Consider the following 16700-nt stretch of genomic DNA (forward strand, 5'->3'; position numbering starts at 1 on the left):
CTTAGAGATACAAATTGCCCTGTCGTAAGCTTGTGTTACAAATTTACCACACGCACGCAGAGACGAACAAGAATGTATATTGAAAAACCAAGAACGCGTTCTGAGGACAGTATCGATCACATTCTTTACATCATCTCTGTCATTCGGGTTTTATTCTCACCAAATGCCTACACAGGACGGAAGGTCACGTTATAGGTTCACTGACAATCGTAGAAAGAGAGAAAAAAAGTTTCTGAACAGGAAAGTCTTCATGCGAACTCGTCCTCTGTAAATTGCATCGGTAGTGACAAGCTTTTCTAGAATGGTTTGCCACGAGCTATATTTTGTTGTAATTGCGTATATTTTAAGAAAGAAAAAAAACAGCAGAGGACTACTTTCAGTATCCTTCAGTCAAAGTAGCACTTTCTACGTTATCTTTTACATCAGTCCTTAATTGAAAGATATGACTTTAAACTTTCTTTTGCCATTATCTTTAAAGACGAAGACAGTGCTCCGAATACGGGTAGGAATTTGTTGTGCCCCACTCTCCCTCAAACACTTTGTCAGCAGGCACCCGGCAACACGATTCTCATTCATAAATCTTTCAAAACAAGCATATCACGTGACTATTTAAAGTGTTTTTGTTCGTTTTTCGGGGGCAAAGCTTCCAAGTAAATCATAAAAGATTAATGAAGCCTCAGACGCTACAATCATTAATGATCCATTAGGAGAAGTCCACAACAACTAATCACCAATAGATGATGATGGATAATGAGGCCCTCTGCTCACCAGCTTTATTTTTATTTATCCCCGTCTCGTGAGAGCAGACCTGTCTCTGACACCCACGTGATGTGCGGATGCAGCAGAAACAGGCCGTCAGCGTCTGTAGGATCGTTATGTTCATCGTTGTAAGCCAACCATAATGGCCCTACTATGAATACTAGTATGTCGGGCACTTTTTTTTCCTCTTTAAAAAACATTATAACAGTCTCTCGCAGCCATCTTAATTTACGATGATTTTAATTACTTGATCTCATCACCACCAGGGATCTCAATATTAACTCGCTTTTATCTACCACATCTATTCACGCTACGATTACCCAGCTACGATGCGAGGCGTTTCTCTCAGCCCTTATGAGGATAACCCGCTCCCCGTAAAGGTTTTTATAAGGAGACCTTAAGAGCCATACCCTCGTAAAATATTAATTAATTACGTACTTAAACTTACGCAAAGCTAGCGTCACCTTTCTCGGGTGCTTTTCTAAGTGGTGATCAGCTCATGCGCAATCTTCAACTTTACTCGAAGCCTACCCTTGACTATTTATTATCTAATATTATTATAAATTCCCAGTTACACTGTAGTCCGTGTCTGCATATAAATAGTTAATGAGCATGCGCTTAATTCATTTAGGCGCATACTCATTAAGCATAAAAAACTGGCTTGAATGATTTAATAACCATTGGCAATTGTACGTCTCGCTTCCTTTAAATCAACTCTGGCTACAATCGATGAAGAAGACGACGACGTTATCTCCAGACATTGTCAATCGATACATACGAAGCTTGGATACAAACAACCACACTTTTTTTATACCTCTTTAGAAATACTGTGGTCAAAGTGTTCCTTATAATTTCAACTACTTCACTAGAGACTGGTAGAGAATTCACAGTGGTATACTAGTTCGTCCGAGAGCGAAGAATCTGATGGAAATCAAAAAGGTCCATAGTGAATAAGAACTCTCTCAAGATATAACCAGCTTGGTCTGAAGCTGAAAGGTTTCCGTGATGCGAATGGATGAACATTAATGTAAAGAACGAAGCTACCATTTATGATCCTCCCATCACACACACATATATACAGAAACAATACCGAACAGTTCGGAAGAGTATAGATATCAGGTGTTCTATCCCCACTGGTCTTTAGAGCGAGTTTTTTTTGGTAAACTTATCCTGCTAAGAGAAATTGTCTTATAAGTAAGATTTCCTTCCGGGTCCTCTGATTTCTACTTGAATAAATTTCAGTAGAACGCATATAAATCTACAGGATGGGCTTCTGAAACTTTCCAGAGAGGAGGAGGATGAAGTCAAGACATAAAGGTAAACTGCAGCCATTATCAATTCAATGCAGGCCTCCTCAACAATTCATGCTGAGGGAAATGGACCATAATCTGCCACGCTGGTCCAGTGCGGGTTGACAGATCGACCGTATTTAGTAGTCAGGGGCTTGAATCCCGGTTTACTCAAAGAGCATGTGCTACTGCAGCTCGCTCTTGACCACTCGGCTATCGAGGCCTTTAGTCAAGACATATGTAATATATAATCCTGGAGCAAATTTCAGCTTTCTCGATAATAATTGCATTCGATGACTAGCTCCACTTTCCTTCTTATTATCCCGTTCAATGTTAATTACCTATCCTATTTCTTATTTTCTCTTCCTTACATCTGATGATCTTCGCTTGGTTACTGCACTTTGTATCCTGCAGATCAACAGTTCTGTATTTTATTTCATTTAAAGTTGCGTATTTAAGATTCCTGATTTTTCAGAAGAATTCCTCATCATTTGTTTATATTTTTATATAAGTTATTGTGTATTATAAAGGTTAAATGAATCGAGTAGACGTATACACCGCTGTCCATATCTTGAAACGAATAAAATTAATTTATTTACATTTAAAAATAAGGTTAAAAAGTACACTGAGCGCGTTAATTAAGAATGCAGAGCTATTCCACTCGTGCGCTCGACTTTTAAATCCTGCAATCCACTCTTTCCACATTAATTCCATTTTTCTTCGCGCTGCTTCTTTGAACGATGCGAATATTTTATGAGTTTCAAGCAGTGTCGGTAAAAATTATTTCTAAAATAATCAATATTACTTTCTATTCATAATTTTCCCAGGTCTTTAGATACTCTCTGGGCGCGTGAAATCATTACAGTTAATTTTTGGATTAAAACAAAGTAATCTATTGAAACTACATTGAAACAGAAAAAAATAAAACCAGGGACGGCTGCCGCTGCCTGCAGCGCGCGCGCATGATAAATGACGCACGTTTGTGCCTTAGCAAGAACATTATACAGTCCATTAATGGCTTTCCAGCATTAACTAGATTTAGTCAGAGACGCCACATCAGCTAAAGAAAACACCATCTGTTTCCTGCTGCAGGTCCTTCATGTTCCGCATGTGTGTGTCTTCTGCATCCTTGTTGGCAGGATGACTTTCTTCTTACTTTAAAGAAATAGATTTCTTCTTCTTGTATAAATATAAAACAGAGAAGGAGAGAGATTAAAAGGAAATTTTTCACTTCCCGTACTCGCAGCTGCAATTTAGTAAAGACCGAATTAAATAAAATTATCCCCTAAATTAATAGTCTGTACAAACATAATGAGGGTCTGTGCATTAAATATTACTGCGATTATTAATGCAGGCTTAGAATTAACTGTGGTAGAGGCTACTTCCTTTAAACAGCAGCAGAACATAGCAAAAGGAGGACTGTACTTAAAGAAATCCAAGTGGATGAAGACACCGTTGATGAGTAACTTCCATCGTGAAAGGTCATTGCACTCAATGTGATTATGATCCAACGGTAGCCGCAGCTCGAGTACAATCCTAGCACCGTGGCTCAGTTTCTAGCTAATGCATTATGGTTTTTCATCCCGAGCATGACACTAAACTGTTGTGCGGGCGATGTCAGTATTCCTCATTGACCACAATATGATGATATAGAATCGGAAGATCTGATGATTTTGGGAAACCATAGTCAAAGAGAGTAATCTACACACCTTGGCACAACTTCTATGCGGCCAAATGGATTCGCCTGATTCTGCAAACCCTTGGACCTCACAGAGAACCCGGTGCAGTTCAACACTTTGTCTACAATCTTGTCTGCAAAATGTGCAGTACTTTAGGTCAGTGTTCCCGGGAAATACGTTTGGAATGTATAACTCCCTGGGAATCGATGCCTCATCTTTGTGCAGCTCGAAGTGCTATAGAAAGGACATAGTGAAAGAACTCTATAAACACGAACAATAAGGGCTTTGTGAAAAGAATTCCCTGCAAAGGCTTTCCTGAATTCACCACTGTGTTTTTTATTGTTTGGTATTTATTTATTTTACTTTAAGTATTGATTTTTACCTTGTTATGTATTTGCAATCTGTTTTGATCTCTTGCAATTCCAATGAATGCATTCAAATGGAATTAGCATTAGTAGAGGCAAATGATGCAAGAAAGCAAAGCTTATGCAGCATCAGCCAAAAAAAAATAAAAATAAAAAAACACTCCCATTTCACCCCTCCGTTCGTTCGAAATACTGTCCAGCTGAGTCTTAAATTTAAAAATTTTCTATTTATACTCCGGCACGACAACAAAGTCCGTAGAGTTTACAATAAATCGTCAATACAAATATTTATCGTATTTAGTAGTCATGGGCTTGAACTCTGGTTCACTCAAGGAACGCCGGTCCACTCAAGAAACGCGTGCTCTGCACTCTTCCCTCCTGATCACTCGGCTACGTCAGGCTTTAGGCTATCAACTTCCACAAGGGATGGAAGTCTGTTCCACCAACCAACTACCCGCTGGCTAAAGGCAATTTTCCGCACATCTATCCTACATCTGTCTTTCCTCAATTTGATTTTTTTTTGCCCGCTCAGGTGCTTATTCTGAGCAAAGAGGAAGAATCCCATCAGCATTGAGCATGCTCAAACCATTCGAGGCTTTATACACATCTATCAGATCATCTCGCCGGTGCCTAGTCGCCAGATACTGTAATTTGCAAAACTTTTCGCCAGATGCTGTAATTTGCAAAGGCTTCGTAAGGGTTACTCTTACGAAGCCTTTCTTCGTAAGAGTAACCCTTTGTTCCAGTAGCTCTACGTCCTTCTTGAAATGAGGCCTCCAGACCTGTATACAGTACTCAAGGTGTGGCCTGACCATTGCCTTATACAAGAGGATAATCACCTCCTTATCCCTGCTAGAAAAATTCCTGTATATCATTGAAAAGACACCATGAGCTACTCTTGCAGCCCGTCTGCACTGCTCAGAGAACTTCATATCTGCCTGCACAACCACCCCCAGGTCCCTTTCATTCTCTACCACTGTCAGTGTAGTACCACAGAGTTGATACGTTGCTCTGGGGTTGCTGTTTCCCATATGTAGTACTTTACATTTGTCAATATTAAACTTCATTTGCCACCCCTCAGCCCATCTGCGCAACCTTTCCAGATCCTGTTGCACCAGCATAGCGTCAGTAGTGTCGTTAACAACCCTGCCAACCTTTGTATCGTCTGCAAACTTGGACATTAAGCTTGATATGCCGTCATCAATATCATTTATAAATACAGAAAACAACAATGGACCCAACACTGAACCCTGAAGGACCCCACAAATAATATTAGTCCACAATTAGCAGTGTCCATTGACACTGTTCCCCCTCAACCATCCCTTTATCAATAGCAGCAATTTGCCTCCAATGCCACACTGCTACAATTTGCGCAGCAGTTTTTCATGTGCAACAGTATCAAAAGCCTTTCTTAGATCCAAATATATAATATCAAAGTTATTTCCTGCATCCAGTTCTTTTGTGACTGCATCATAGTATCCAATCAAATTGGTCAGGCAAGACTTTCCCTTAACAAAACCATGCTTGTCCGAGCTATAACTGAAGTCTTGTCTAGATGACCGTGCACTGCTTCTTTAACCAGTTCCTCCATTAATTTTCCTGGAACAGAAGTTAAACTCACAGGTCTATAATTACTTGTGTCAGTCTTTGACCCTTCTTTGTGAATTGGGGTCACATTCGAACATCTCCAGTCCATGGGTACCTCCCCCTGAGTCCAAAGAAGCTCTCATCATTATGGCTAAGGGTTTGCTTACTTCTTTTGCTGCCTCCTTTAATATAACTGGATAGATCCCATCCACCCCAGGTGCCTTTCTTGTGTTTATCTTCAACAATTTCTCCTCCACTTTACTCTCAGTTATTACAAAATCATCTAGCTCACTGCCAAAGTTTACTTCACCTCTAACATTCCCCTTCCTGAATAACTCCTCATGTGTGAATGTAGATGCAAAATACTCGTTTAGTTTGTTAGCCACCTGAGCAGGATCATCAACAGTTGAACCATCAATATCCAGTGGACCAATCTGATCCATCTCCTTCCTTCTAGAGTTTACATAAGTAAAGAACTCTTTTCTGTTTTTCTTTGCATCCTTTGCCTGCCTAATCACCTTTGTGACTTGGTTACAGACCAGCTTATATCTATCATAGGCATTCATGTCACCCATTAATTTATATGTATCCCATGCATTTTTCTTCCCTGCTATGTCTCATTAGTTCATCTGACATCCATTTAGGCTTAAACCCTGAACAATATTTCTTAGTTGGTATGTAAAGCCTAGTAGCTTCCAAGATAAGTTCTTTGAATGCTTCCCATTTTGCATTTGCTGTTGGTAACATCATCAGTTGGTCCCACTGTATAGAATTTAAATACTGTCTCAGACCATCGTAGTCGCCTTCACAAAAGCAATAACCCTTCCCTTTATCCCTAATGGTAGTTACCTCTTTGAGTAAATCCCACTTCAGCACACTGTGATCACTGCCACTTAGTGGTTCCTTTATCTCCAGATTCTTAATGCATGTAGAATCACTACTGATAATCAGATCAAGAGTATTGCTCCCTCTAGTTGCCTCCCGAACATGCTGATTTAGAAAACAATCATCCAATAAATCCACAAAAGCCCTGCTAGTGTGTGAGTGACCAGCCCCCAAATTCCAGTCAATATCTGGGAAATTAAAATCCCCTATTAAAAGACTCTCTGATTTACTGGCCCCCTATATTTCCCTGTACAGGTTCTTATTATACTCATCAGAGCCATTAGGCCTATAGCACACTCCTACTCTCAATTTTGATCTCCCAATGCTTATGTCACACCAAACTGACTCGACACTGCACTGTCGACTGGCTTCACTTCCTTGGATGTTATGTGTTTCTTAACTAATAGCATAACCCCTCCTCCCTTCCTGTCCTGTCTATCCTTTCTGTACACATTGTACTCCCCAAATTCCAGTTCTGCATTACTTATATCTGTGTGACACCACGTCTCTGATATCCCAACAATTTCTGCCTTTAATGTTTTGAGCAATACCTCAAATTTATTTATCAAACTCCTAGCATTGGTGTACACGCAAGTATACATGCACCTGTTCCTATTCTTAGTTACCCTAACACAACCCATGTGTTTACTTGTACCGCAATGACTCCCAGCAGTCTCTGAAATACCCTGCATCTTGTTTTCCAGGCTGCTGCTCATTCCAATAGAAGCAGTGCAAGAATCACTTTCACCTCTGCCAGTGGCTACTGTTAATCTATTAGTCCTTGTATCCCCCAAACTAGCAGTTTTCCGACCCACCTAACACTGCCTCGATAGCATCAGCAAATATTCTTGCACCCTTTCTATTTAAGTGTATCCCATCCCTGTAGAAGCAATCTCTGCTGTTAACGAGTACAGTCCAGGCTGAAAAAAATTCTACCCCTTGAGCCTTGCACAATCTTTCCAGGGCCGAATTGATCGACAGGGCTCTCATCATATACTTCCTCCTATCGTGTCAACACGATAGGAGGGAGTATATGATGAATTGCACGGCTTTTTTTCAACAGTGACCTGTACTTGTTAAGTAATTCCGCCGGTCTCCTACTCTTAATATCATTAGTGCCAACGTGTACAACTATATCACCTTTTGTGCCCTTAAAAGATGATATCCGCTCTACAACGTCATCAACCTTTTCCCCTGGCAGACGTACCCTGGTCCTGTTCCACCTATCCTTTTTACAAAACATGTTCCCCGTTTCCCTGACAATAGAGTCACCAACAACTACTAGTTCCTGTAGGACCAGCTCATATTGCCTTGGGTGTTGCCGCTCTGTTGCTTGATGACCAAGTGCAAGCTCTGGCGTTGATGTGGGCAGCTGAGAGCCTGATGGGCCCCTCAATTTAGATTCTTCGAGGACATCCACCCTGTCCTTCAAGCTCTCATAAAGGCCCATAACAACGCTGAGTTGTCGCCTGATTTCCTCACATCGCGCAAACACAAAGACATCCCCATGGCAATATCATGTCCCGTACCCGATTGCTCCACAAACATCAAGCGGTGCATTTTAAAAGGCTATGATTCAGAGGGCAACTACCCCCCCTCTTAGTTCTTCTCCCTGAGCCACAGCACTCCCATTAGCTTGAGCCGTTTGCTTTGCTGCTCTGGTCTGAGTCATTATTTCGATTTAATTTCAATTTCAGTACAAAATTATAACCCTAAACTTGTATCCCAACACAGTTATAACACTATATATATTTTTCAATATCGAGTATTATCTACGAGTTCTAATATATATTATCATAACTTGTTCTGTCTCCGTTTCGCTCTGTGCCACAGTAATTCGATATTAATAATGAATCCAGAGCGCATAGGCCTCCTTGTTTGTTTGTTGTTTGGTTTTTAGGAGCATTAGCAACTAAGGCCATATTGCTCCGGGAATATGCGGTGGTCATTCCCTGACCTTTCCGTATTTGGTGAGGCCTCCTTGATCGTAGTATAAACTGTTGTTTATACTACTTAGTAAAACTTGATCGTAGTATAAACTACTATAAAATAGTAATATAAACGTAGTATAAACTACAAGTCCTCAAGAGAGCTAGCAAAAAGGTTCGTTGGTGACTGTCTAGTTTGGTGTGAACTAGACAGTCTCCAACCAAACAGTAATAAGTTTGGTTCTGTGAAACCATATGCTGGCTGCACATGTAACGATTGGAATAAACACTGTGTAGTATAGAATTCTGAGGGTTCCCTCTTTTAAACCCAATCCTGACTAGAGATTTTGAATAACATGGCCGTAAAAGTTTTCACTTTTTGAGAAAGATTCTGGATGTGTGGTAAGAATGACAATTTTTCATCAAAAATAATATCAAGGAGACAACCCCAGGAGTCAGCGGGGCATGCCCATGCCTCACCAGATAGAAAAGGGGTGGCAGGGGAGGAGACAGGGACCCGTCTCCTCCCCCCGCCGAGGGATAGGGAGTTAAAGTGAATCGGGTAAGAGTACCCTATTCAGACCACCAGGTGGCAGTGGAGTTGAAGGTCATAGCTCTTGTACTGAGGTGTCACAGATCCTGGAACAGGTGCTATCTATGGAAACTGGTGGGAGGACTAAATCAGGTAGGGTCTGTGGTGGTGGGAGAGTCCTACATCTTCCGAAGAGGTCTTGGCCGAATTTGGAAAACGCAGCACAGGTGTGCTCTGATTCCAGGAGATATTGTTCCCGGCGTCTCGGGGTGAATTGAATTTTTGATATCAGAATGCACCGAAGGTCCTCATATAATGGGCACTGGTACATCAGATGCTCCCATGATTCAAGTTGGCCACAGGAACAGAACGGGTTGTCGGTGAGGCCCAGGGTGATAAGTTTTCCTCTGATGCTTCCGTGTCCAGTCAGCAGATGGGTTGTCAGTAGACCTGAGGAGAACCAGGTTGGTGACTTCGAGTAGGTTGTCCGGAATGAATTTTTTGGTTACGGCCATGGTTTTCTTCCGTCTGATAAATTTCCTGAACATAGTCTACACTTTGGTTGTTTTCTTGATATTCATCTTTAAACCAAACTTGCTTTCGTGCTGTGCGGTTCTTCAATGTTTTGCGGAATTCTTTCCGATCATCGGAAAAGAGAATGACGTCATTTGCACGTCGTAAGTGATTCAGGTGATCTCTATTTATCTTTAATCCCTTCATTCTCCCAAAACAGGCAGAAAATAGTTTTGATGAGATTGTATTTACTTGTCGGACTCCTCTTTTTTTTATGTTGATCTGAAGTTTATCATTGTTGACCCTGGCATTCAGATTTCGATAAACCCGTGTTGATGCAGTCGCCTTTTCATATATTGATTGGAAAATACTGAAGCAAGCTCTGTCTACACATTTTTTTTTTTTTCACTTTTTTGTCCAGTACTTGTGAATCCAAGAAATGAAAACGCGAATGGGGGAAACAAATTCTAAGTATTCAAAACTTTTTTATTGAAAATATTTATCTATTTAGTAAGTCAAAAAAAAAAAAAGTTTCACCATATCAGTTTAACTACTAAGTGTTTCACCGTAAACAACCACACAGATAAAGGGTGCACATTAAACAGGCGAATTATTACAAAACTAAAATACCCGTGGCGAATTCATCAGAACTCTTTCTGAGAAGAAGCAAAGATTATATCGAATTAACCTCTACCTCCTTCTCATTTGCCTCATTTGACCCATTTTCTGAATCCAGCAGGGACAACACAACATGTAGCCCAAGGTCATTCATTCCGCCTGTTGTTTTTTATCCTTACTGTAGCGAACTACTGCGCTCTTCCTACAATTTCAAGTGAGTGTCCCGCATCTGTATTGCACTACATCGACTGCCTTAGCTTTTCGAACTCTACGAACCAATATGTTTAGATTTCGTAAATCAGCTCTCATCTTACGATTAATCTCCGAACCTCAAACATGCTCGCCTGTCCTCTGAGGAAAATAAAGGTTTCTTTAATGAAGTACTACTCCTTTCGATTAATCTTTGGCCCTTCTTCGATTTAATACAAGCAAACGCCAACCAGAAACTTCAGCATCAACGATCTTCAGGAATAGGGTTTCTTCCTTCCTCATTTGTTACATCGAACGCACTCCTACAGGCGAACCTGGCTGTATCATTTATTCATTCGGCGTGATCCAATTATCAGCCTGATGGTCTTCGAAGAACAAAACGATCGCCGAATGCAACTAGCAAACGAAGGGGAAAATGTGCACTGTTGGTTCATTGTTGCGTCATTCGAGTTAAATTTCGTTTGGTAGACAGACCGGTCCAAAATGTCGCTGCACATTAGATTAAGTAACAGAAAGGCGGATACCTTTTTGCTCACGTATGCACATAAAAAGTAACAAATGTGCTATTAGCACTTAGAACTGCCAGCAATACCCACTGCCTCACTCTCTTTTAAGTTATAAGAAACGATCATAAGATACTTAAGATTTCTAAGCCTCGTCACCTTTTCCATTTTTAATTATAATTTTTAAATTAAATTTGAATGAGAAATGCGACGTTGCATTTTTGTTTCACTGACGCTGAAAGCATCTATTTCTCAAGTAACCATGCTAGAATAAAACGAGTTAGTTATTGTACACAGTGCGTTACATTCAATGTTTTATTCTTAAATGATTTTTCATTTTAATGCGATTAACAGAAATGAAAAGTAAATATAGTTATCTCTTTATCAATTAATTAATGAGATAACTTTATAGAAAACTTCATAAAACTATAGGTTTACGTTCTCCAAATTTAGCCAATTAGTTTAATTACAACTGTATAATATTTAATACTCTCCTCCCGTATTACAGGTTTTTTTGTTGTCTTCTCTCTCTCTCTCTCTTCACATGCAACTCGCGTTCACGAGCCTTGCATAAAAATGCACGCGAGGAGAGCTAACAATACTGCATTAAAACTGCATTTAAATTATGAATTTATTTTCATTTTTCTGCAAAAAAATAAATAATAATTGCTGGATTTCTTTTTGTCCGATTTTATCGAAATTGTTTTATTTAGTTTGCCTCGTCACATACTTTTAACAAGCCCAAATACAAAATTGTATTCAACTTGTTAGTACAATGGCTATGATCGTTGTTCTTCCATACTCAGTCGACTCTCGTGTACAGAAGAAGTCTAAGGATTTTTTCCATACCATGACCGAGTTAGTCGATCTTGAATGAGGGTTGATAAGAACAACTCAAAATGACTACAGTATGTTGGCGTCTCATGACTTTAGTTGCTTTAGCCGCTAGCTGAAGTTACCCCAACTTTGCAGTAGTGATAAATTTACGCACAGATGGAATCGCAGCTCGGGTTTTATTTATTTATTTATTTTTACATGCCACGAGGTCCCCGGACTATGCAAGGCCACAGCAGTCACCTGAGTTAGCCACTCATAATATTAGAATCCTCCCCTTTCTGGGTAGCACCTTAAAACCATATTAAAATACCTTAATAATAATAATAATCGAAAACTGAGCAGTAGGAATAATTCTGGTAACTAGTAATGCCATCTATCGGAAGGAAAGACCAACAAATATACAGAATAACAAAAACTGTTCCGTTTATAAAACAGTATATCGCTTTTGTTATTCGATATATGCACATTTCCTTTTCTTTATTTTTATTATATTATTGATTAATAATACCGTTAACCATTTTCGTGCTTTTTCTTAAAAACGAAAGAAATATTTAAAAGAAAAGATTCAAATTCTTTATGCGCAATCCCATCAAAGTCAAAAAGCACGATCGACTCGCTCTTGACATTCAAATGCCACCTGCTCACATCACTTTGAAGGCGACACAATTTTCTGGCCAAGAGAGAATTTTCTGGCTGTGGTCTGCCATTTCTCTACCGTTTCTCGTTCTCGAAACTGTATTGGCATTGAAAGAGCAGAGATCTCACGAAGTGTCGAGGATCCGTCTAGAATCGTAAGATGTTGTAAGTAAATAAAAACAAACAGGCTGCATAAATATGGAGTCAACAGTAGCAGAATCACAGAAGTGATGCAGACTCGTTGTATCAATTTATTAATGAAAATTACAGTTACAAAAATGTGTTAATATTGCCCATTATCGGCTAAGTAAGTTCGAAGTAGGATAAATGGCTTCCCACTTTTCCAATAACTCTATCCTAGCAATGTAATTTCTTGTTTTAAGCGATACATCATTATTCACCCAGAAGTAGTTATGATAGAAGGTTTAAACAAACGCCATGTATTGTGTTTTTTCAATATAGTCGCCAAACAAAATTACACACATTTTCCACCTCTCAATACACTTCCGCAAACGTCCTATGACTGTCCTTCAAACCACACTAAGCAGCAGAAATCGCGTCATCATCGTCGACAAAGTACAGGGTCATCGAAAAGGTGTCCGTAATTTCCCTTTTAATTATCTTCGGAAATATTTGATCGATTTTTGTGAAAGTAGCCACAAACAGTGTGGTAACTCACTAAGTTTTATTTGACACCTCAATAATGACCTTGGCTGCGCCGTGAGTGAACGCAGAATGACTCCAACGCGCACCATCAATACTGACGTTCCTCGGTATTGACGTTGCTAGATCGGTTTCAGTTTTCCCTGGCACATCAACGTCATTTTATGTGCACATTGTGCCCTTTCCTTCTTCGAATAAGGGGTCAGAAGCCTGGGAACCCATCTAGAGGACACTACTTATCTGCAACTGTTGATGGATGACGTTTCAATACCCTACACTAGTATGAAGCTCTGGAGCTAAGTTCTTTGATGCTAATACGGTGATCTTCCAGGATTAATGCTTCAATTTTTGCAACCTGAGATTTCTTCATGCACAGATTCTTCCACATTTGAATTGTTTATACCAATCTGCAACAACACTAACCTAAGCAGTCTCCTCTAAAAGCAGGGACCATTTCTTCGTGGATTGTTTTGCGTGTTTTCCCTTGCAGAAAGAGGAACTGAATCACTGATCTGCATTCCCCTTTATCCATTGTGACACTTCACTTCATTCGGTAGTGCAAAGTAAAAAAATTGTCAGATCTAAACGAAAATTTGTAAATCGTTTTGTTTATGGGTCACTGATCTGAAAATTTCGCATTTCGATTACCAAGGGATTATGATGAATGCAATTGTCTAGTTAATAGAGATAATATTCGGATTGTGTGCCAAATTAAGTTTTCCTAATGTGTCTTTCTCTTGCGCAGGTATTTCGTTGATATCCAAGGACGATGAAGACGCCACGAATATTAACAAAAGCAAAGAGTGTCCATCTCTTGTTTCATCCATGGTGAAAAGCCTTCAAAGTTTCCTGAAAAACTTCAAACAGCCTCTAAATACGAAACATCTCATTCGTCATCCAGATGTGTCATCTTTCTAAACAGCCCTCATCATTTTGTGAGAAAACCTTTGACATATTCACCAAGAGGTGTAAATTAACATACATTTTCTCCAGTAGAATGGAAGGCTATTTTCAGCCATAAACAACAATGGAATATAAACTTTATCTCCTAATTTTAAAACCTAATGAAGGATTGTCTTTTGAATTTGCAAGACAATCCTTCATTAGAATTATATTTCATAAGCGGCAACGAAATATAAACTTCTCCTAATTTTAAAACCTAATGAAGTATTGTCTTGCACATTTGCACACCTCATGATGAAAATTACTTCTAAGTCTTTGAACGCATTGTGCAACATTCACTTTTGGTGAGGGTTAACGCCTGTCACTTTCATTATGCGATGATTAATTATTACTTTCTTTCTAAAAGATTGAGTTTGTAAGTAACTGCTTTTTTTCCAAGAGCAGTTCGCTACAAAATTTCTTTATATATTAAAACTCAGGCAAGATCCGTTGACCAGATTTATTATTGCGTTAATACGCTTCCAATCATGCACTTCGCATGAGTGGCCAGCAAACGAAACAAAGATTTATTTTCGAGCTGGAGGGGAAGGAAGGGGTCTTCCTGTATAAAGTTAATGAGAGGTGTCGCTGTCGCTTTTCAACCGCGATGCTGCGAAGGATGCTCGTTCTTAAACTTGATGTTGAATAATGAAATATAAATTTATTTTCTCAGCCTTTCGTTTAAATTTCTTGAGATGCATTTTACTTTGCTGAAGTTGGGTGCTCGAAGTATCGTTTATGAGAAAAATACAAAAACAGCTCGTTTTGAACAGTGCCTCGACAAAGAATAAGATACTAACACCCTAACGAACCAAGTTGCTTATAGACCGCGGTTTGTTCGTTATGGTTACGCTAAGCCTCGCGAAACCCTAATTTTTGTTGAAGGAGAGCAGAACATTGGAGCAACAGGAAACTCAGGGGATTTAATAACGAAATTTCTGTTATTTTATATGTACTATATCTTGAATCTTTAGTATATTGGGTATCTAAATTGCGAGTATTCTGTGCAGTGATCCGTTTATATCTTTGTTGGATGAGAAACAGTTTCCGTGAGAAAAAAAGAATGAATAGACTATGACTAGACTACGTTGTGAAAATATAAGTCCATAAAAATTTACTAGCAGGACTCGAGCCATTTTATTGTTGATTCATAACATCAATTCGTGATGTTAGGAATCATTCAACCAGCTCCAGTCTCATATAAAGGTTGTATTGCTTGCAATAAGTGCAGACACAGCTGAAGCCGCAAGTGGATCAATAGACGGATTTGAAATTGCATCTATTCTGTAGCCAATTTACCTTTTTCTTTTCGGAATGAAAAACCCACGTTTTCACCAGAGATAGATTTACTCGGCTCCAGTGTGAAAAGGCTCTTAAAAATTCACTAGCAATGGTATTTCCATCTTACACCTCCGTAGCCGGTCAAGCGTGTGGGTACAAAGGTGCACTCGATTTTAAGTGACCGTGGTTCTAGTTCTCGTGACTACTAAAATAGTGATGTTCTTGTATTCTGTATGTCATGTGAACTCTTCTGCTCCTTATGTGATCGCTAGGAGGATAAACTAAAATTTATTTAAGCTCATTTGCCAATTTCACTGAACATCAGCAATGACGGCATGAAGTACATAGACGAGTTTCCATCTTTGGTGACCATGATTCCTTTTGAATTCAGCAAGCCAATTCTTGATGAACAATCATAACGTCTCCTTGCATTTGCTTCCTAGACGGTCCTTTCGAAAAAAAGACTTCAGTAACTGTACCTTTGCCTCCTTTTTGGGAAATTATTGGTTTTGGCGACCGTGACGTTTTAAAAGATAAATAAATTGTGTTATTTTCCCATTTAGCACAAAAATGTGTACCACGGGAATCGATAAACGTTGACTTCCCGCAAGAGAACAAAAATATGGTTTTAACCTCGAAACAAACTATATAGAGCAGATGAGTATTTCGAAATTGACGGCATTAAATCCTTGAAATTTTAAGTGAGCTGGTATATAAAGAAAAAATGGCGCTTGAAACGAAATGTAATATTGTATTTCAGGATCAGACTATGATGTGAGGTAATGCTTCTGGCGTTTTAATTAAGATGAGACCTGAGATCTTGCAGCTTCACAAGTATCCTCGAACGTGTTTGTCAGCATTCCATCTTTAGTATCAAATCTGTTCCCTCCTGTTATGTCATAATGCTCTCTACGACCCGAAATCGATAGAATATCGCTGCTTTCATATTCCAAAGGCCACCCAGATTAGTTTCATTATTACCGTTTTATTCGAGTTCCAATTCATTACATCTCAGAAGCTGATGTAATGAATGTAAGCTGATGTAAGCTCAGAATGCAAAGATGTTGGCATTTTTACGCACGCAAATTAACATTAAACCAATTTTATGAGCCATAAATGGATATAAAGAGGGTACTTAAAATCCTCGTGGTACGATCATTTTCCAAATAACTATAGAGTGGACGTAGTAAAAAAAAAAAAAAAAAAGTGAAGGTTGTTGGCGTGAGATATTTTTCAGCTATTGGAAATTAATGGCAGTGAATCCAAGTCCCGATTAAGATACGATGACCCACTAAGCCAAAACACATGAAGAAGCCCCAAAATATGTAATTACAGATTTTTATAATTGCGAAAGGTCCAATCCTAGACACTTGCCTAGAACGCTGTAAGACGAAATTTAAAATGAGACCGTTGTGTTTCGAGATTCAATATGAGCTGAACTTGGTTTGAACAATGCGAAATTCTGATCTCTGC

Source organism: Mastigoproctus giganteus, chromosome 6 (genome assembly GCF_048544385.1).
Source record: "Mastigoproctus giganteus isolate SK-2022 chromosome 6, ASM4854438v1, whole genome shotgun sequence".
In the NCBI taxonomy this organism is placed as follows: Eukaryota; Metazoa; Arthropoda; class Arachnida; order Uropygi; family Thelyphonidae; genus Mastigoproctus; species Mastigoproctus giganteus.